The 22,801-nt window shown below is 48.4% G+C and overlaps 1 long non-coding RNA gene across 1 annotated transcript; it reads left to right on the top strand.

Moving 5' to 3' along the window:
- Positions 1 to 6,237: 6,237 nt before the first annotated feature.
- Positions 6,238 to 9,048, top strand: LOC115341458. The gene is made up of 2 exons (XR_003923411.1): positions 6,238 to 6,342; positions 7,549 to 9,048. It is a non-coding gene; the product is annotated as an uncharacterized LOC115341458 (long non-coding RNA).
- The last annotated feature ends 13,753 nt before the right edge of the window (positions 9,049 to 22,801 follow it).

Here is a 22,801-nt window from a genome sequence, read left to right as displayed (position 1 = left end):
GCACCCCAGGAAGCGGAGCGAGCACCTTGGGGAGCAGTGTGGGCACCCCAAGGAGTAGCGTGGACACCCCGGGAAGCTGAGCGAGCACCCCAGGGATGGCGTGGGCAACCCAAGGAGTAGCGTGGACTCCCTGGGAAACAGAGGGAGCACCCCAGAGACAGTGTGGACACCCCTGGAAGTAGAGTGGGCATCCCAGGGACAGTGAGGACACCCTGGGGAGTAGCGTGGGTACCCCTGGAAGCAAAGCGAGCACCCCAGGGACAGCGTGGGCACCCTGAGGAGTAGTGTGGGCACCCCGGGAAGCGGAGCGAGCACCCCAGGGATGGCGTGGGTACCCCTGGAAGCAAAGTGAGCACCCCAGCGACGGCGTGGGCACCCTGAGGAGTAGCGTGGGCAGCCTGGGAAGCGGAGCGAGCACCCTGAGGAGTAGCGTGGGCACCCCTGGAAGCAGAGCGAGCACCCCAGCGACGGCATGGGCACCCCAGGGAGTAGTGTGGGCACCCTGGGAAGCAGAGCAAGCACCCTGGGGAGTAGCATGGGCACCCTGGGAAGCGGAGTGAGCACCCCAGGGACTGCATGGGCACCCCGAGGAGTAGTGTGGGTACCCCAGGAAGCAAAGCGAGCACCCCAGGGACAGCGTGGGCACCCTGGGAAGCAAAGCGAGCACCCCAGGGATGGCGTGGGCACCCCGGGAAGCGGAGCGAGCACCCCAGGGACAGCATGGGCACCCCGAGGAGTAGCGTGGGTACCCCTGGAAGCAAAGCGAGCACCCCAGGGATGGTGTGGGCACCCTGGGAAGCAAAGTGAGCACCCCAGGGACAGCGTGGGCACCGTGAGGAGTAGCGTGGACACCCCGGGAAGCGGAGCGAGCACCCCAGGGATGGCGTGGGCACCCCGGGGAGTGGTGTGGGTACCCCTGGAAGCAAAGTGAGCACCCCAGGGACAGCGTGGGCACCCTGGGAAGCAAAGCGAGCACCCCAGGGATGGCATGGGTACCCCGAGGAGTAGCGTGGGTACCCCTGCAAGCAAAGCGAGCACCCCAGGGATGGCTTGGGCACCCCGGGAAGCAAAGTGAGCACCCCAGGGACAGCGTGGGCACCCTGAGGAGTAGCGTGGGCACCCCTGGAAGCTGAGCGAGCACCCCAGGGATGGCATGGGTACCCCGAGGAGTAGCGTGGGTACCCCTGCAAGCAAAGCGAGCACCCCAGGGATGGCTTGGGCACCCCGGGAAGCGGAGCGAGCACCCCAGGGACAGCGTGGGCACCCTGAAGAGTAGCGTGGGCACCCCGGGAAGCGGAGCGAGCACCCCAGGGACAGCGTGGGCACCCTGAAGAGTAGCGTGGGCACCCCTGGAAGCAAAGTGAGCACCCCAGGGACAGCGTGGGCACCCTGAGGAGTAGCGTGGGCACCCCGGGAAGCGGAGCGAGCACCCCAGGGACAGCGTGGGCACCCTGAGGAGTAGCGTGGGCACCCCGGGAAGCGGAGCGAGCACCCCAGGGACGGCGCGGGCACCCCGGGGAGTAGCGTGGGCATGCCGGCGGCGAGCCGGGGAGCCCGGAGGACTCCCCCCCCCCCCCCCCCGCCTTCCCCTTACCGGCGGCGGCGGCGGCCCAGGGCAGCAGGAGGACGACGGTACCGCAGAGCAGCGGCAGCAGCGGCCGCGCCATGGGACGGCGGCGGCACCGGGACCGGGGGCCGGGGGCTCAGGGGCTCCCACCGGGGCTCCGCGGCTCTGCCCCCCCCCCGCCCGCCGGCGCCGGCGCCGCTGGACATGCCCGGCGTGGCCCGATCCCGCTTTCCCCTTTCGCTTTCGCTTTCGTCCCGGGACCGAGCGGGAGGGACGGACCGCCCTGCCGGGATGGGGGGTCGGGGGGAGAGAGGGGATGGGATGCCGGGGGGGGGGGCGGTACCCCTAGAGAAAGCAGTAGGTGGGGTGGTGCAATAGCCGGGGGTCACTGCAGTGCGTGCTTTGGGGGGGGGGCAATACCCAGGAGGGTCGTAGAATCATCATAGAATCACAGGATGGTTTGGGTTGGAAGAGACCTTGAAGACCATCTACTTCCACCCCCCCCTGCCGTGGGCAGGGACACCTTCCACTAGACCAGGTTGCTCCAAGCCCCATCCAACCTGGCCTTGAACACTGCCAGGGATGGGGCAGCCACAACCTCTCTGGGCAACCTGGGCCTGTGCCTCACCACCCTCACAGTGAGGAACTTCTTCCTTATATCTAGTCTGAATCTCCCCTCTTTCAGTTAAAACCATTACCCCTTGTCCTGTCACTACCTGCCCTTGTAAAAAGTCCCTCTCCAGCTTTCCTATAAGCCCCCTTTAGGTACTGGAATGCTGCAATAAGGTCTCCCTGGAGCCTTCTCTTCTCCAGGCTCAACAACCACAACTCTCTCAGCCTGTCCTCATAGGAGAGGTTCTCCAGCCCCTGATCATCTTCATGGCCCTCCTCTGGACCTGCTCCAACAGGTCCCTGTCTCTCCCATGCTGAGGACCCCAGATCTGGACGCAGTACTGCAGGTGGGGTCTCACCAGAGCGGAGCAGAGGGGCAGAATCCCCTCCCTCGACCTGCTGGTCACGCTGCTTTTGATGCAGCCCAGGACACGGTTGGCTTTCTGGGCTGCGAGTGCACATTGCCGGGTCATGTTGAGCTTCCCGTCAACCAACACCCCCAAGTCCTTCTCCTCGGGGCTGCTCTCAATCCATTCTCTGCCCAGCCTGTATTTGTGCTTGGGATTGCCCCGACCCATGTGCAGGACCTTGCACTTGGCCTTGGTGAACTTCACGAGGTTCGCATGGCCCCACCTCTCCAGCCTGTTGAGGTCCCTCTGGATGACATCCCTGCCCTCCAGCGTGTCGACCGCACCACGCGGCTTGGTGTGGTCGGCAAACTGGCTGAGGGTGCGCTCAATCCCACTGTCCATGTCGCCGACAAAGGTGTTACACAGCGCCGGTCCAAATACCGACCCCTGAGGAACCCCACTCGTCACTTCTCTCCGCTTAGACATCAAGCCATTGACCGCAACTTTTGGGGGGCGACCATCCAGCCAATTCCTCATCCACCGAGTGGTCCGTCCGTCAAATCCATTTTAGAGACAAGGATGTCATGTGGGACAGTGTCAAATGCTTTGCACAAGTCCAGGTAGATGATGTCAGTTGCCCTTCCATTATCCACCAACGCTGTAACCCCATCCTAGAAGGCCACCAAATTTGTCAGGCATGATTTGCCCTTAGTGAAGCCATGTTGGCTGTCACCAGTCACCTCTCCATGTGCCCTAGCATAGTTTCCAGGAGGATCTGCTCCATGATCTTGCCGGGCACAGAGGTGAGACTGACTGGCCTGTAGTTCCCTGGGTCTTCCTTGTTTCCCTTTTTAAAAATGGGGGTTATGTTTCCCCTTTTCCAGTCAGTGGGAACTTCCCCGGACTGCCACGACTTCTCAGATATGATGGATAGTGGCTTAGCAATTTGTTTTGCCAGTTCCCTCAGGACCTGTGGATGCATCTCATCAGGTCCCATGGCCTTGTGCACCTTCAGGTTCCTTAGACGGTCTCAAACCTGATCTTCTCCTACAGTGGGCAGTTCTTCATTCTCCCAGTCCCTGCCTTTGCCTTCTGCAACTTGGGCGGTGTGGCTGGAACACTTGCCAGTGAAGACTGAGGCAAAAAAAGTCATTGAGTAGCTCAACCTTCTCTATGTCCCAGGAAACCAGGTCTCCCGTTTCCTTCCACTTTTCCCTAGTCTTCCTTTTATCACCAGCATACCTATAGAAGCTTTTCTTGTTGCCCTTGACGTTCCTGGCCAGATTTAATTCTATCAGGGCTTTAGCTTTCCTAACCTGATCCCTGGCTCCTCAGAGAATTTCTCTGTGTTCCTCCCAGGCTACCTGTCCTTCTACCCTCTGTAGGCTTCCTTCTTGTGTTTGAGTTTGTCCAGGAGCAACTTGTACATCCATGCAGGCCTCCTGGCATTTTTGCCTGACTGCCTCTTTGTTGGGATGCATCGCTCCTGAGCTTGGAGGAGCCTGAACATTAACCAGCTTTCTTGGGCCCCTCTTCCCTCCAGGGCTGTATCCCATGGTACTCCACCAAGCAGGTCCCTGAAGAGGCCAAACTCTGCTCTCCTGAAGTCCAGGGTAGAGAGCTTGCTGTGTGCCCTCAAGATCTTGAACTCCACCATTTCATGGTCACTGCAGCCAAGGCTGCCCTTGAGCTTCACATTCCCCATCAGCCCCTCCTTGTTGGTGAGAACAAGGTCCAGCGTAGCCCCTCTCCTCGTTGTCTCCTCCATCACTTGGAGAAGGAATTTGTCATCAGTGCATTCCAGGAACTTCCTAGATTGCTTATGCCCTGCCGTGTTGTGCCTCCAACAGATATCGGGGTGGTTGAAGTCCCCCATTAGGACCAGGGCTTGTGAACATGAGGCTGCTCCTATCTGTCTATAGAGGCCTCATCTGCTCGGCCATCCTGGTCGGGTGGCCCATAGCAGACCCCCACATCAGTGTCACCTGTCCCTGCCCTCCTTTTAATCCTGACCCATAGGCTCTCGGTCGGTTCCTCATCCATCCCCAGGAGGAGCTCCACACACTCCAGCTGGTCATTGACATAGCGAGCAACACGTCCTCCTCATCTCCCCTGCCTCTCCTTCCTAAAGAGCCTGTATCCTTCCATTCCAACACAACGGGATGGACAATTCCATCCAACAGGACGTGGTACCCGGGTTGGGGGATGCGGTACCAGCGGGATGCAATATCTTGGGGAGGCATGAAATTCCTGGCAGGAGGTGATGCAGTACTCGGCGTGGGGATGCATTGCCCAGGGGGATGTGGTACCCAGGGAAAATACAGTGCCCTGGGGGGATGCAATTCCTCCCCTCCAGTGCCTGGGGGCATCTGGCTGGGTGCGATGCCCTTGTGGGGGGACCCTGGGGATGCAGATATCACAATGCTGGAAGCTGGAGCTTGCTGGTCCCAGGCAAACCTCAAAACTGGAATTCGTGCTATGATTCAAGGCCCTGGAAGACCTGCAGAGCTCCTGCAGTTGGATTCTAATTTGCTGCGTGCCTGGGACTGCACTGCTCCCACAGATCCTGCTTAAAACAAATCCTCCAAAAACCACCCTATGGGTCATTGCTTGTGGCCTCCTGGCTTCGTCTGTCTCCGTTTCCTCTTCTCTTGACTGCAAGTCATTTTGTCTTGGCAGTAAGTATCAGGAAATAGTTTCATAATAACGCTGAAAGGGAAGGAAAAGGGCTATTTGGAGGATAATACTTAATGGCCAACTAGCAGTTCTTCATGAGAAGCAGGTAAATTCTCCCTCTGCCCATCAAGGAGAGAGCATCAACCTCCATCAGCCTCCCTGGCCCAACCAGTTGACAAACCACTTGACCCTGCCAAGTGTAGTTTAGGAAGAGCAACATACGAGACTGCAAACCTTGAGAACAAGGCGTATACGCCTGAGGATCACAACTAGAAACATTCAGGGCCATGCAGATAAAAATGCTGCACCAGTTATACACCAGTTAAGTGATAACCCAGATACCCAGGACTCGGTGCTTAAATTGCTGTTGATTAAGCACAGTCTTTAATCTATGTACTCTGAACAGGTTGGGATTTCACATGATGAGTTTTATGAAAAGCAAACAGCAGGTTAGACTTCACAATCAGCTTACGCAAGAAATAGCTGAGGGTAATAATACTGGGATTTGGTAAAGAAAATACAGTCTGTGAAGACTTTACTCTTCTTCTCCAAGCATTCGTTCAAAAGCCACTGTCCTGGTTTCAGCTGGGATAGAGTTAATTTTCTTTCTAGTAGCTGGTATAGTGTTATGTTTTGGATTTAGTATGAGAAGAATGTGGATGACACACTGATGTTTTCAGTTGTTGCTAAGTAGTGTTTAGCCTAAGTCAAGGATTTTTCAGCTTCTCCTGCCCAGCCAGCGAGAAGGCTGGAGGGGCACAAGGAGTTGGGAGGGGACACAGCCAGGACAGCTGACAGCTGAAATGAGGTTGACCTGACACTGCTTCCCACCCAGGAGACTATAAATGCAAAAGACCTTATCCTACTGGTGTTACAGATGAGTTTTAAAAGCTAAATATGCTGAATAATAATGATAATAATGATGACGATAATAATATTATTATTATTATCGTCATCATTATTATCATTATTATATGATAATATTATTATTATTATTCAAAGAAGATAAAGACAAAGAAGAGAAAAAAGATGAAGAAGAAGAAGATGATGAAGATAACGAAGAAGAGGAAGAGGAAAAGAAGAAGATGATGAAGATGAAGAAGAAGTGCTTAGCATTGTAGGCAAAGCCATTTTCTGGTAAAAGCAAAAATACACCACATTTATGCTTGCTATAGCTTTTACATGTTGATGCACGTTGAAAACTTCATTTTTTTGGATGTAAATTGGTAGAATTGGTCAAAATGGAGTGGTTTTGCTGCCCAGTGGGACACCCCAATGATGGGAATGAGCCCATGTTGCATTTGTGGTATCTGGAAGTGTGACTTTGCTGCTGAGGAATCCAGCTGGAGCCAGGCGAGAGGCCGGGTGGGGTGTGAACAGCTCAGGGCTTCACAGGGGATCTCCGATGGGATTTTTTGAAGATTCAGCTCCTTTTCCATTTGGAGTGATGGGGTGGAGGGGGAAGCACTGATGAAACCACAAAAGGGGCTTTCTGCCTCAGGGTTGCTTTGGGTCTTAACTTCTGGGTTTCCTAACTTTTGGTAATTTCAGTTCTCAGTTTGTAAGGTCATTGGTGAGAAGCATTGCAGCCTTTTCTCAAAGAGAACTAGTGGATTTTTGCCACAAGCCTTTATTTTATGCTATTAAATCAGATCTTAGGAGGCAAGAGTTACTTATACTGGAATAAATAACCACAATTGCAGCCACTGATGAAACATGACGTAAAATTTCCATCTGGAGGCTTGGCCACAACCCCTTTTGCTTGCAAATAACATCCCCAGAGGATTTCTCTTGAAGCAAAATTAATTCCGCTCACACTTTTTAATTCTCTGATAATGAAAAGGAGGATGGAAGATTTGTATGGCTCTTTCTACTGTCACTTTCTAGGAGCACATAAATGTCTTATCATATGGGGGTTGTTTCCTTTTTCCTTTCCCCAGGGTAAAAAAAATTGTGCATAATGTCATTTGTCTGCTGCTAGAGAGCGTAACAAATTATAGGCAGGTTGTTTCATGTTGTAGGGAAAATACTTTCTGTACATTCATCTTTAAAGCTGATATTTGTAAAATTAAGCTTGCCTCCATTTGATATCAAAAGCTGTAAATTAGGGTAAGTTAGAAATCTTGACTTTAAAAGCCCTGTGCAGAGCAAATGGTGCTGCATCACTGGAAAGGCTTGAAAGAAACCACATTTTCCCCCTTGTAATGAAAGTAGGGAAATTCTCATTGACCTCTACAAACGCACAAAAGAAATAGCTTGTTATAGCAGACTAAAAGCTGGGGGGGGAAAACCATGTTTGTGAGCGGATTGGTTTTTATTTTGCAAATCTTCTCCTGTCTGCAGGTGGCTGAGACTGTGAAAGCTTTGGCTTGGCTTAATGTTGAGTTTGGGGGAGAAGCCCAGCGTGGGGAGCACGGCAGCAACACCCTGTTTCTCGTACAGTATATTCTCATCATTCCTCCATGCCAGGGTTCAGAAGAGGATTAAGCAGCTGCTGCTGCTCCTGAAGGTTATCAGAGGTGTAACCGTGACCTCATCAGACTTGCATTCAGCACGTAACAACTTCAGTAACGTATACATATAGCAACAAGGATATAAAGTATTGGTGAAGTGCGTTTCCAGGATGCTAAACCTGAGCAGCCAAACAGGGTCAGGGGCTTCTGCATAGATCCCAACAAGCAAATATCAGATTAAAAAGCTGCCACCAGAGTCAACAGCAAAAGAAAGCATAAAGCTGGAGGGGTTAAAGCAAGGAATTTCTTCTGAAAGGGCAAACTTGTTCCTGGTTAGACACGTTTCATCCCCGAGATGTGAGATTACGCAGAGAGTGTAGTTAAGAAAGGGTTTGATAAGAAGACAGACAGACTGCCGTGACCAGGCGCAGGGTTGGGTCAGACAAGCATACTGACCAGCCCTGGTTTACACCCAGATGGCCCTTTGTGTACCCTTTTCTGGCTATTCCTCCTTTTTTCCTCCCCGATCCTCTTCCCCTGCATACTCCTTCACCAGTTTGCAGTTTCACCAACCCCCCCCCCAATATCCAGGACCTGAGCGTTCGCCTCCACATCAGTCACAAAGTCCCAGGTCACCTGCAGTATCTTGACAGCCCATCAATTAGCATCAGTGACGATGTTTCTCTCTCATCTTTGGTGTCATTATGTTTGCCTGCTGGGTTTGTGTCTCTGTATATCTTGTTTACAGCTTCCCCCTTTTCTTCTTGATCCTTTTAGTATTGCCAAGGTATAAAAAAACCCCTCTCTTTGCATAAAGCACAGGAAAACATGCAACTGAGAAGTGTGTCCTTCCTGCAGGAGAAAAGTCTCCCTGCGGCCGCTGCTGGGATTTTGGGATGGGGCAAAGGATCCAAGAGCAGGGGAGCTCGAGAGAGTTGGGGAGACAGTGAACAGAACGAGGGAAGGGCTTGCACAGCATCTCAAACACATCTGTGGAACTTTAACACCTGCATGACAGCTGAGGACTCCTGCCACTAGAGTTAGCCAAAGAGGATGAAATTAAGACCCTCACCACCCCCAGTAATGAATTATTCAGAGTTAGGACCGAAAGTAGCTTAAAGTAGCAAGGTCATATTAATGTATTAAATTCCAACATGAAGCGATGAACTGGTGCAAAGCACTAGGTTTCGGACAAGGAATGACATGGATTTCTGAAAACAGTAGCAGAAAAGAACGGTAGTTTGGGAAAAGCCCCAGGCTGGACTAATTTTTCATGAATCTGGACTTTCTGGAATGAGATGTCCTGTTTGAAGCCAAAGGCCATTTACAATCGATGGATAAAAAAGAATATGCTAACATTCATTATAAATTAATAAAATTTTTAAAAGAGCGGGCATTTCTTCTGCAGTTAATTCCACACAGATGCGATTATAGTGTAAGTAGGCAAGATAGATTAAAATCTGAGCCATGGAGTAATCATTCTAGAAAAAATATATTGGAACAGTTTATATGGTAGGACCAAGTTATTTATCATGGTGAAGAACTCAGGCTTGCAAACTACCCATATTCTTAAATTTTTTCAGCTTTCAGTAAGATGCAAAGACATGGGGTTGTTTTCAAAACATGAATGCTCATGCACATATATCATGGTGTTTTACCAGACACAAAAAAACCCTACAATATTACATTTTGGAGTACCTCGTCTTTGTTTGTTGATATCTATAACTTTTCAAGTACTTTTCCTACACTACCTGAATTGAGGGTTAAAACCACATCCCTTCAGCTCTGAGAGTTGCTCTACACCAGTGTTACATGCAGATTTCCTCCTTTACCCGCAGGCTCTCATGTGGGGAATTGGTTGCTGAAGAAATTTGAGTAGGTGCCAATACTCGCCAAACACCGTGCCTTGCCTGTTAATAGCTCAAGCAGTCAATGACTTTGAAAGTCTGCTAGTGCAGGAAGACACATCTCACTCAGCTCTACACACCGGCAGTATAGATAATCCCACTTGACCCAGTTGCCTTCAATTCCTTTGGAGTCTGCAGGAAAAATTTGCACTTTCTGGATATGATGTAGCTGGTCTCCATTAGAGGTCCTGGTCAGGATTAGAAAATATCTGCAAAGATTGCAAATTATTTCATGTTTTAACTAGTAGAGCTTTCATGTGAGTAGGAAGACAAGATGTATTTTTGCAAAAAATACCAACTACCTCTCTCGCTTCTTGTGGATAACAGGACATTTTGTAAGGAGACAAAGAGGAAGAGGTATTTGACCATTTGCAGCCTCCATTTCAGAAACTTGCTTGGAAATATGGAAAGAAGCCCTCTGCTCTGTGCTGCCAGCTGCCTGGTATTCAGCTGATTTAGGTCTACAAAGCTTGGGCTGGCTTGCAACTGCCCCTTTGAACACTTTTCTTAAACCATTGGATGTAATTGATAGGGAAGAGAGTCCTCAATTTCTCCTTCACTCATGGGGAGAACCACAGGAGCTGATGGTAACTGCAACCTACCACCTTGCAGAAGGAAGGTTGCCCGTATCTTTCACAAAACGGAGTAGCTTACGTTTTAAGAGATACATTTAAGCATTCAATGGATTAACACCAGCGGCAGTCTAATAAAAAGGGATTTTGCTGCTGGAGCTACAGTAGTCTCTGGAAAAGTACCAATATTACCACACTTTGTAGGAGTGGGATTTTAGGATGAGAATCAAGACACAGTGTGACCCAGTATATTTAATGTTTCCCTGTAAACAGGAAAGCATACACATTATGTCATGTGGTCTCAGTCCATGGAAGATCCTAAATCTGCTTTCTCTCAAATATTAAGACTATATAAACACCTAGGTAGATTGCAAGCACTTTCTTCTTTCCCTCCCTCCCAAAATATAGGGTAACAACACCTCTTAGCTTCAGCCAGCAGCGCATCCCACGATGACAGTGGGGAAATAAAGACGTCTGCTACCCACCCTTGTTTCAGACACCAAGGAGCCCTGCTTGTTGTTCGTGTTTATGCTGCTCAGAAGAGTAATACAAACAACTTCTATTGCAACACTGTGGTCCAAGCAGACACCACGTGAATTTTTGCCTACGGAAGACTGTACACAATTAGATGGTATCGGGGGATTTGAACAAATTACTCATACTTGAATAGTAATTCAAACTTTTTTGACTGAAAGAATGCAAATGTTCTGAATTTGTCTTTGCTGGTGTCCTGGTTTCGGCTCGGATAGAGTTAATTTTCTTTCTAGTAGCTGGTATAGTGTTATGTTTTGGATTTAGTATGAGAAGAATGTGGATGACACACTGATGTTTTCAGTTGTTGCTGAGTAGTGTTTAGCCTAAGTCAAGGATTTTTCAGCTTCTCCTGCCCAGCCAGCAAGAAGGCTGGAAGGGCACAAGGAGTTGGGAGGGGACACAGCCAGGACAGCTGACCCAAACTGGCCAAAGGGATATTCCATACCATGTGACGTCATGGCCAGTATATAAACTGGGGGAGTTGGGTGGGGAGGGATCACTGCTCGGGAACTAACTGGGCATCGGTCAGCGAGTGGTGCGCGATTGCATTGTGCATCACTTGTTTTGTATATTCCAATCCTTTTACTATTCTTTTCATTTTGTTATTGTTATTATTATCATTATTAGTGTCTTCCTTTCTGTTCTATTAAACTGTTCTTATCTCAACCCACGAGTTTTACCTTTTTCCTTCCGGTTCTCTCCCCCATCCCACTGGGTGGGGGAGAAGTGAGCGAGCAGCTGTGTGGTGCTTAGTTGCTGGCTGGGGTTAAACCACGACAGCTGGATTGTACGGAAAAGTAGAATCAGAAATATTAAGTGTAATCCCTCTGCATTAATTATGCAGTTGAAAAACAAGCCTGTTCCTTGTGAACTAGAGGACAGTACTAGTCATCCCATTTTGCAGACGATGTCAACTCAAGGAAATGTAGAGAATAGCAATTCTGCATGCTCACAGATATGGAAAAACTCTTTTAAGACATTGCAGAGGACTGTGAGAAAGCGTATCTTTCTCAGGAACAGAGAAGTCTCATGGCAAGCCAAACTGAAAGGAGAAAGTAGCGAACCCAGAAGCACTGAAAGGGAAAGCCACATAACACAACACACTGTTAGACAGCAGAAATCCTTACAGACAAAAATCTACCCACAAAACCAGCTGGTCACTTTACCGTATTGCCTGTGGATAGAATTGAAGAGGAACATTTCATCCAAAACAGTAGACCTACTCTAAAGGTTTAAACCAGTCTCTAATTTTCCAGAGACCAAAATGAGGGCTGCTCTTGGACCAGATTATCCACAATGACCTTTTACGGGGCTCATCTTCTTCCTTATGGCCACTACCAGGGACCTGATAGCAGATGGGACACTTTGAGGACGCTCCATTGGACATTTCCTGGGATACCAAATGTATTGGCTTTGTGTGGCAAGGTTTTGGTAGCGTGGGGGGGTGTTACAGGGGTGGCTTCTGTAAGAAGCTGCTGGAAGCTTCCCCTATGTCCGACAGAGCCAAGGCCAGCCGGCTCTAAGACGGACCCGCCACCGGCCAAGGCCGAGCCCATCAGTGATAGTGGTAACACCTCTGTGATAACATTTTTAAGAAGGAAAAAAAGTTGGGACAGACAGAAACGGCAGCTGGAGAGAGGAGTGAGAACATGTAAGAGAAACAACCCTGCAGACCCCCAGGTCGGTGCAGAAGGAGGGGAGGAGATGCTCCAGGCGCCGGAGCAGAGATTCCCCTGCAGCCCGTGGTGAGGAAGACCACGGTGAGGCAGGCTGTCCCCCTGCAGCCCAGGGAGGTCCACGGGGGAGCAGATCTCCACCTGCAGCCCGGGGAGAGAGGACCCCACGCCGGAGCAGGTGGGTTCCCGAAGGAGGCTGTGACCCCGTGGGAACCCTGCGCTGGAGCAGGCTCCTGGCAGGACCTGCGGATCTGTGGAGAGAGGAGCCCACGTTGGAGCAGGTTTGCTGGCAGGACTTGTGACCCCGTGGGGGACCCACGCTGGAGCAGTGTGCTCCTGAAGGACTGCACGCCGCGGAAAGGACCCATGGTGGAGCAGTTCGTGAAGAACTGCAGCCCGTGGGAAGGGCCCACATTGGAGAAGTTCGTGGAGGACTGTCTCCCATGGGTGGGACCCCACGCTGGAGCAGGGGAAGAGTGTGATGAGTCCTCCCCCTGAGGAGGATGAAGTGGCAGAAAATAACGTGTGATGAACTGACCGTAAACCCCATTCCCCGTCCCCCTGTGCCGCTGGGGGGTTGGTAGAGAATCCGGGAGTGAAGTTGTGCCCGGGAAGAAGGGAGGGGTGGAGGGAAGGTGTTCTGAGATTTGGTTTTATTTCTCATTACTCTGCTCTGGTTGATTTGTAGTAAAGTGAGTTAATTTTTCCCCAAGTTGAGTCTGTTTTGCCCGTGACGGTAATTGGTGAGTGATCTCTCTCCTGTCCTTATCTCGACCCACAAGCTCTTTGTTATATTTTCTCTCCCCTGTCCAGTTGAGGAGGGGGAGTGATAGAACGGCTTTGGTGGGCACCTGGCAACCAGCCAGGGTCAACCCATCACGCCAAACCAGATAAAGAGATGCCTGCCACCATGATGCAGCTCTGACAGTCTTAGTTGCCCAGCTGACGGCAAACCAGATACCACTGGGGCTTTCAAACAGATTCATGGTTGTTATTCCTCCACTCTGCTAATTCATTCATTGGATTACGAAATTAAGCTCTTTGGTCCTGCTGTGTTAGCGAAGCCAGAGCAGCTGTAGCACATTACGCTTGGCTCGTCTGGCTGCCTCCCAGCAGGCTCCTCTTGACACCACTTCCACGACACCATCATACCGCTCTCCTAGAAACGACCCTTTCCACTGCTCTGCTGGAAAGGACACAAAAAGAACACGTCTTGGTCTTCCATCTGAAACCTCCTGGAGGGGTCCAGAAACTCCCTTTTTTATTTTGTACCAAGGAGCTGCACTCTAGAAAGCAGGAATCCACAAACAGCAAGCCTACTGACAACTTAAGCCGCATTTTTAATTCAGTATTTGAGGGGAAAGGATGTGTTTTATTCTGTAAATCAAGCTCACCAGGAGCATTTTGCTGTGCCGGAAGGTTTTGACAGCAAACTTAGCTTTACTGGTAAAATAACTGTTGCCTGCTAGATGGTTTCTAGATAGCCAGATGGGTGGTATAAAAACTAAATAGATCTTTGGAAAAGAGGACCAGCAAAATTGCATTTATTTATTTTTAAGAACAAATCAAGAAAACTCATGTTAGCAGACAGCCTAGCAGGTGAGCTTGGCAAGTGTCTTACAGCACACAGAGACCACATGAATAAGGCATCAGAGCAACTGATGAGACACTTATAAATGGGAAAATAAAGCTGAGAGGACTGATGGAAAATATGCAGCATTACAAAAGACAAATGCAGTGGGGGTGAGATGTATTTTTGATGTAAGAGCATGTAGGAAGACAGTGAAGGTGGTGGAAGGGGAGCTTGACTTGAGCATGCTGGAGGACAAGGGAGGTGGCTTTTCTAGTGGTATTTTCAATGAGCTTCAGGGAGTAATAGTTGATCATATTAACAATGAATGCTAAATTCCCAGGACACGAGGTCTCTAGGGACAGGTTTCTAAAGCACTGAAGTGTCTAAAGATGTAGAGAGGTGCCTAAATACAGTTCCCCAAAGTGTCTCTGCTCCGGATTTGAAGTTAGTACAGAGAACAGGGCCCGTCCCGCCCCGTAAAATAGCCAGAAGGTATATAGAGGTTGCGGTCATGTCTTCCTATGGCTGAAGCTTTCCTTTTTGTAAGTTCACTGCGCTCATAGCCGACCCTCTCACGTCCACTTTGAATATTCACAAGGCCAGACAGCATATAGGTGAGAATGGGTTGGACAGTATGAATAAAACCAAAGGCTGTTAGCACAGCCATATTCATCCTTAGGTGGTTGATGTTAACTAGTAAAATCCCACAGTTCTGCCATCACAATCTGTGCAAAAAACTCTGCAAAAACACCAAGCCAGAAGTTGCTTTGTGGAAGCGCTTATATATAACTGCTGTTCCTTTATGTGCTGTAACAGGGCAAGAGGATGCTGAGGCAATGTTATATTGCCTTCTTGCCCATCGGGGTAATAATTTGCTGATGCACACAGCAGAATTTGGGGTTTTTAAGGCCAACACAGAAAATACTACCCAGAGTAACCTTGCAGGGTCACCTGTATCTTAAGTTTCAATAATTTGTTCTGAGCAGCTCTAATATGCTTTCACAGACAAAGAAACATACAGTTTCTCTGGCCACAGTTTAATGATAAGTAAATCTAGCTTCAAAACTTTTGAACTCAATGAAACCCTACTACAACTATATGTCGCAAAGCACTGACTCAATATAAATTCCATCTGTTGATTGAAGTTGGTTCAAAAAATGATGATGGATTCCTTATGTAGAGCTGGTCCTATGCCAGATCAGGTATAGTTTGCGCTCCCCAGCCAGAAAAGGGAATAAGAGCAAAATACCAGCGTTAGCAAAAGAAATACTAGTTTACACTTAATTCAAATTATATTTGTATTGCTGATAATGGAGCAGTGAACAGCTCCAGTGTTACTAATTGCTGAATCACAGCATAAGGAAAATAAAAAAAATAATAAAATACTGAGAACATTTTGGCTAGGATTTGAAATACTGCGAATTTATTTTAAATAAAAGCTATTAAATGGGAGTATTTCTCAGACTGATTTCTTCCTTTGCTGCAGCTGCATGTAATTCAACTCAAGATTCTGCACAACACTTATCTTTTATTTAGCATGCATACATAAACACTTTTTTTCCCTGGTCCTGTTACAGATCATTTTTTACTTTCTGCCACAGGGTACTTTGTTACCTGAATTTTTCAGAGCTGGGCGTGCACAGCAGCCTTTAAGCCCTTTGCAGACATCTCAGACCCAGTCAGCAAACAATCTGGGATTTTCCGAGTGAACCTTTCCCAAAACAGTTGTCTCAGATAAATTACCCTCTGCAACGACATTCTTCTTTCCATTGAAAATGAAGCCCAAACAGGAGGCCTAACTCTGAGACACCCAGCATTCGGGAAGATTAATTCTACCCTGCTGTCAAAGGCAGCACAATTAGCAGCCATCCACATCTTTTGACCTCTGCCTGCACTTACATACACTTCAGTGTCACATTAGTAATAACACTCTGTCCTTGCCAATTTTACTTAATGTTGTGAGCGGACGTCCTGGCACTGAATGTACAGATGTCACAGCAACAGGCGAGGAACTGAATGCTGGTGGCCCCACGTACGCAGCAGCAGTGCCTCTGGCACGGCTTACCTGCAGCTGTGATGCTCCCCTGTGACCAGAAAGGTAACGCATCCCTGGCTTTCTCAGCTGGATCTTGCCTTGAACTTGTGCCGAGCTGCAGAACAGCTGCAACTTGGAAGAAAAAGAGTTTAGTGAAATGCTAGTTCCACATTCCTCGCACAGATCAAATGTTTGAAGGTGTGTGCTGTTTAGTGAGGTTTCATAAACTTCTAAACAGCCTAAGGGCTTAAATTCTTAAAAGCCACTGGGTTTTTGAATGCAGCGAACATCTCCCATTTAGCAAAACAAATGTAAAGCATACTGTGGCTCTTGGTGGGAACGAAGTTTCTCAATCACTCAAGTAGTTATATAAAATGGCGTTTGAGATTCTTAGCCGTACTGTTTATTTTGCAGCACTGCCAATCATTTTTCACAATTTACAAATGTAATGTTCTCTGGACTGGAGAAGTCTAGGACAGCCAAAAATACTAAAAACAAAGTATGGGAAAACAGATACTTGAACTAACTCTGTGACATTCATGACATCTTTCAGATTGTTTTCTTCTCACGCACTTTGCAATTCTAGGGAGAAAGACACAGAATTAATTCATCCATGACTCCAGCCTATTTTCCTTGGAAAACAACTATCTTTACCTTAACTTATTCTCTGGGAATTCTTCAGGAAAAAGTAATAATGACAGAAGTTGGGCCTGTTTCCATTTAAGTAGTTGAGCAGGACATTCCAGAAACGGCCACTTTGCTCTTTGTGTCTTGCCCAAAATTACTGTCTGTACTATTAAATTTTCTGGCTCAAAATCAGCCGCACCTCTGTGGCCCATGAAAGAACCATGGTTACGTATAAATACTTCTGCATTACCATACTTTATAATGTCCTCGATGGTGAAAAATCCTGTGCAGAGGTAAGGAGACAGTGTTATAAGCAGGAGAAGTCAGGAAGCTATGATGAAATTAATATCTCTTTCATGATTGTGTTACTAAAATATGAAGAAAAGTCCAACTTTGGAAAGAAAGTTGCTTATGATGGAACCATGACCTAATGTTTTATCATCTCAGTCTGCTCTATCATCTAAAGCAGCTGCAGAGATCGGTGCTGCTGTATTTAGCAGGATACAGGCTTTCCTTACCATGTTTGCTAATGAATTGCCTTGTTTTCATTTTATCCCTGGACGTGGCGAGCATAAAAAGATTTTCGTTACAGCATGAGAAAGAGCATGCCAACGTTCCCAACCTGGTAAGTGAAGGCAGCGTAGTCTCCTCTGCTAGCAAACATGCTGGCTACACCAGTGAATTAACATCCCAGCTCTGCGAAGCTATTACTGCTGTTTCACTTGGAAGCAGCATCATCTTAAATGTCACAGTTGATACTAATTTGTCACCTTTTAGGACAGAGCATTCAGTGCAGGGGCAATTTGTCCAGTCCCAGGCAGCTACAGGGCTGACACATACCAAGCCCTGAACTTTCATTTTACAGGTCTTTTCTGTGGATGAAAGACTGCATGTTTCAGAGCATAGTCCTTCCCCAGCATGACCGAACGAGGGGTGGGTTATATTTTCACATTACTCCTCATTAAAGTTGCTGTTGCCATCGAGTCTGCATAAGAAGAAAAATACCACAAAAAAATGAAAAAAAATTGCCCTGGGATTAGATCCTTCAAAAACAAAGGGACTGGCAGAGCAGTCCTTGGGGCATTTTTTCTTTAGCTCAAGTGACATCTATACTGACATCTGGAGGTCCCAGGATCAAACCTCACTGATCTGCCAGCCATGGGAGGTTGTTTCACCAGCATAACAGATGGTGTAATGGACAGTCCTTCAAGATAAAATATTACTTAGGCTGGAGCAGACGCAGTACCTAAGCCCTTATGTGGCATCCTCTGAAGAGCAGCTGTCACAGATAAATATAGGCTGGTTCAAACATGATCTAGACAACTCCACAAGAGAGACACTATAATGCCTATTAAACACAACAGTCCAGCTCATGGAAATCACTAAACCTGGTGACCACTGGAGTGCTGGAGTGCAGGTGATTCTTCTTATATTCTATGTGCTTCTGCTAGAGACAGGGGTCTCTCCAGGTTATCCCCTTGGCAAAAAGTGGGCCCAAGCAACTCAAGGTTGGTGCAGGAGGGCAGTTCTCCTATTTCTGTAATTGTAAAATGGATATATGGAGCTGGGTCTTCTAATTCAGCCCTCCCTTTTGTCCCGGTACAGGACAGAGACTTTATGCTGTTCAACAGCGATGCGTTTCAGAAACATCTCAATAGCTGCAGAAGATACATGGCGGTTATGGTCAGATATTCGCTCTTCAATTGAGATAAGACAACAGTCCTCATAACAAACAATCCTCTCCCTGAGCTGAATTGTAACCACATGGCATTTTACACTGAAAAGCAACTTGGAACGCTAGAATACCCCACAACGAATCAATACACAAGAAATGAGCTTAATTTTTAAGCTATCAAGAAGGTCTGTTGAGGGCTGGAAAGTCACAGCTCTAAGGCAGGCAGTAATGTTCAGTGTGCCAGGATGATGATTTTTAACTTTGGGCTGATGACCGTGTGGTTTTGAGTGCAGCAGCCCGCACCAATGATTTAATGAAAAACAAATCCTATCCACTGGGTCCAATTCCCATGATCCCTTAGCCTTGCTGTACAATGGAGTCATCTAGAGCATGTAGGAGCGGGAAGAGGACATGGGTTTCAGGGCACTCCACACTGACACTGTATTAAACATAACAAGAAAGCATACTGATGGACTGTGGGTTCAGTTCTGCCTGGCTGTAGGGTCAAAATCTGAGAAACTTTAGTGATGCTGACAGGACAAGCCATTCCCACCCCATTTTTGCTGTTTGCCTTCACCTTTGCATCATCGCCTTGGCTGGGTCAGCTGCCTGTTACCAGCCATATGCAGATAACATGGTAAAACACATCCAGGGTAAAAAAATAAAACAACAAAACCGGTCCTGTTGCTTAAGGGGTTACAGTCAAAACAGAGCCTAATGCCTCCATCTCCTGCAGGACTGGCAGCACATCGCGCTATCATGTTCCTCCATTTCTTGACTGCAAGAGGAGATAAGAGTCTAAACAGACCTGGGGCCGCTCGGAGCAGTGCCAAGTCTGGGGTTTCACTCATGTCTGGGTCTGCTTGCTTGTTTGCATATAGTCTCTCGGGCAGGGAGAGTAACAAAAGCGTGTGATGTGGTCAACAGAGGGGACAGCACGCTGGGGCTTGCAAACACATTTCAGGGGGCCTGCGTGGTCTTAGGGGAGAGAATCAGCCCTGTGAGCAAACACCGTATCAGGAGAGCACTGGGGGGCTACAGTGAAACGTGGGCAGGGTTTGGCAAGAGCTGTCTTCGGTCTCTCATGTCTAAGTGAAAGAGTCATTTAATATAAGTACGGCCACCTCAGACTTAAGGCTTTAATGTTAAACTAGATTACAGAGGAAGCTTAAGAAGTCTGGGAAGAGGCATCCTGTGGCTGTGTCCTCATCTCCAAACAGGATGCTCTGTCCATGTGCAATGTCTCCCTCTCTCTCCCTCTCTCACCTTCTACTCAATACAGAAGAAATCTGGATGACCAGCTCAGACTAGATGCCTACGTTTGAGCCAGATGAAGTTAGGTGAGATGAATTCCAGCCTCAGTGTTGTGGAATTATACAAAGACCTTAGTTTTTCTTTAAAACTGATCTTTGGTCTCTGTGCCGGTAAAGAGCAACTACAGAACTCGAACAGCAAATGAGAAAACAACAAAGAACTAAAAATGTGTTATTTACTTATATATCTCAGCTGGCTTTGCATGATAGTTTTGGAATACACACTTTCATGCATTAGGATGGCTGTGTTATTTCCTTCCCTACAACTTAGCCTCTTTGGCCTCCATTACTTCCTTCCTTTAGCAGTTACTCCATTTACTTTCTCACAGAAACACCCCGCTCATCCACATTTCCTCATTCCTGATACAGAACCTCTTTTATAGTATCTTCAACAACTGTCTGGAGCTTCTCTCTTATGTTAAGGCTGATGTTTTCAACCTGCCTCTGTATATCTAGTTTGGTTTCATCATCCATTCTCTTCCAGAGGATTGCTCCCAAGAGTCAGATTCACTTTGTCTCAATGAAGACACAATGGAAGGAGCTGACAGAGCCAAGGACATGATTTCCTGGGGAAATGGCTGGGAAACATTTTATGTTCAGGTGCAGTTGAAAACCTTTGCTTTCCTACATAATCCCTGCCAGAGCACTAACATGAATCTTAAGCTGTAACTTTGATCTGAGACTAAGAAATGGACCCGGAGCAGGTAGCAAAGCTATGATTTGCCTCTTCTAAATGCAAGGAGAAAAGGAAGCTATTTGAGGGTTTTTCAATGACAATTAAGATAATCAGATAGCTTTGACTGATAAGAAAGAACAATCCTGCACAGGTGTTTTAGTCCGTGCATTTCTATGGCTTCTCATCCCCCTGTGCTGTCCATTCTCCTGGGCCGCTAAGCCTGCTATTCCTGGTTTTAAAATGGTGCTCAGGTGGGCTGTGAGGGGAGTCTCCCCCAGCAGAGCGCAGGTACTTAAGCCCAAGAATAGATCTCCCTCTCTGGAAGCAGCAGGGTAATAGCTGGATTAGGGCACTTAATAGCTAGAGAATGGCACTTAAGGGGCTCTGCTTCACCCTAAATCAGCAGTCATGGAGCCATTTCAGCAGTTAGGGTTGCCAGAGACACCAGAAGGTCTGTTTTAGCCCTAGCCTGTTGAGGAACCAGACATGCTGGGCCCAAGGTCATGCAATACCCACTTGCCTTATTCTCCCTGACCCATGAAAAGGGCTGCTCGTTTTGTTATTAGCATGATTTACTGCTCTTAAGTACTTAGAAGCATAATCAAATAAGACAAAGCTATCCCTGGGACCTCAGGCTGCTTTCCTGAGTCTAGTTTTCATTTCACACCCCAGGTTATCCAAAGACAGTGATTTTTAAGCTGAAGGACAGTTCTCAAAACCCTTTGCTGAGAAGCAAAGAGAAAGGCAATATCCACAACTCCACTACCCAGCCTTACCTAAACCAGGTGGGAAGTTACCCTTCCTTAAGAAGGGGAGAGAAGGATGGGTTGAACAAATCGAGCACCAGACATCACCTACTGCACAGCTTTTATTAAGTCAGAAGCAAAGAGAAACCAATGTTTAGTTCCTTGGGAGTTTAGTTCCTTTAGTTCCTAGGAGGAGGACAGGAGGGCGTGGGGAAGGTGAGACACAGCATTGGTACCCTCCACTCCAGTCCACAGGTAATAATGCATAATAAGATAAAAGATTCTCCTTTTCCGACCTATTACAAGCCACTCTCTTTACAAGATCTATAGAAGTCCACCAGTCATTCTCCACCCATCTACAGCAAAGCTGCAATCATATAATCATAGAATCACAGGATGGTTTGGGTTGGATGGGACCTTGAAGATCACCTAGTTCCAACCCCCCTGCCATGGGCAGAGACACCTTCCACTAGACCAGGTTGCTCCAAGCCCCATCCAACCTGGCCTTGAACACTGCCAGGGATGGGGCAGCCACAACTTCTCTGGGAAACCTGTGCCAGTGCCTCACCACCCTCACAGTGAAGAACTTCTTCCTTACATCTAATCTAAATCTACCCTCTTTCAGTTTAAAACCGTTACCCCTCATCCTATCACTACATGCCCTTGTAAAAACTCCCTCTCCAGCTTTCCTGTAGGTCCCCTTTAGGTACTGGAATGCTGCTATAAGGTCTCCCCGGAGCCTTCTCTTCTCCAGGCTGAACAACCCCAACTCTCTCAGCCTGTCTTTATAGGAGAGGTTCTCCAGCCCCTGATCATCTTCGTGGCCCTCCTCTGGACCTGCTCCAACAGGTCCCTGTCTTTCCTGTGCTGAGGACCCCAGAGCTGGACGCAGTACTGCAGGTGGGGTCTCACCAGAGCGGAGCAGAGGGGCAGAATCCCCTCCCTCGACCTGCTGGTCACGCTGCTTTTGATGCAGCCCAGGACATGGTTGGCTTTCTGGGCTGCGAGTGCACATTGCCGGGTCATGTTGAGCTTCCCGTCAACCAACACCCCCAAGTCCTTCTCCTCGGGGCTGCTCTCAATCCATTCTCTGCCCAGCCTGTATTTGTGCTTGGGATTGCCCCGACCCATGTGCAGGACCTTGCACTTGGCCTTGTTGAACTTCACGAGGTTCGCATGGCCCCACCTCTCCAGCCTGTCGAGGTCCCTCTGGATGACATCCCTTCCCTCCAGCGTGTCGACCGCACCACGCGGCTTGGTGTGGTCGGCAAACTGGCTGAGGGTGCGCTCAATCCCACTGTCCATGTCGCCGACAAAGATGTTAAACAGCGCCGGTCCAAATACCGACTCCTGAGGAACCCCACTCGTCACTGCTCTCCGCTTAGACATCGAGCCATTGACCGCAACTCTTTGAGGGCGACCATCCAGCCAATTCCTCATCCACCGAGTGGTCCGTCCGTCAAATCCATGTCTCTCCAATTTAGAGACAAGGGTGTCGTTTCATAAAGACCTGGTCGAGGTGCAAATAACTTAAGACAGCTGCTTTTTAGCTTTTTTCATTTTTAGAAGGGGCAGGCAGGAGGGAAGCAGCAAGGCGCTGCCGGCGCTGCCGAAATACCTCAGCGTTTGGGCAAAGGCGCCTCCCCTCCCCCTTCTGAGGGGAGGTGGTGGCTGAAATGTGCGTTTGTCTTTTTGCCAAGGGGCTCAGATGGGCCTGTCAGTCAGTCAGTCTGTCAGTCAGTCAGTCAGTCAGTCTGTCAGTCGAGGCTAAGCACCCCCTACAAAATGGCGGCGCGGCTCCTTTAAGAC

Source organism: Aquila chrysaetos, chromosome 5, assembly GCF_900496995.4.
Source record: "Aquila chrysaetos chrysaetos chromosome 5, bAquChr1.4, whole genome shotgun sequence".
Lineage (NCBI taxonomy): Eukaryota > Metazoa > Chordata > Aves > Accipitriformes > Accipitridae > Aquila > Aquila chrysaetos.
This window is presented reverse-complemented; position numbering and strand designations above follow the sequence as displayed.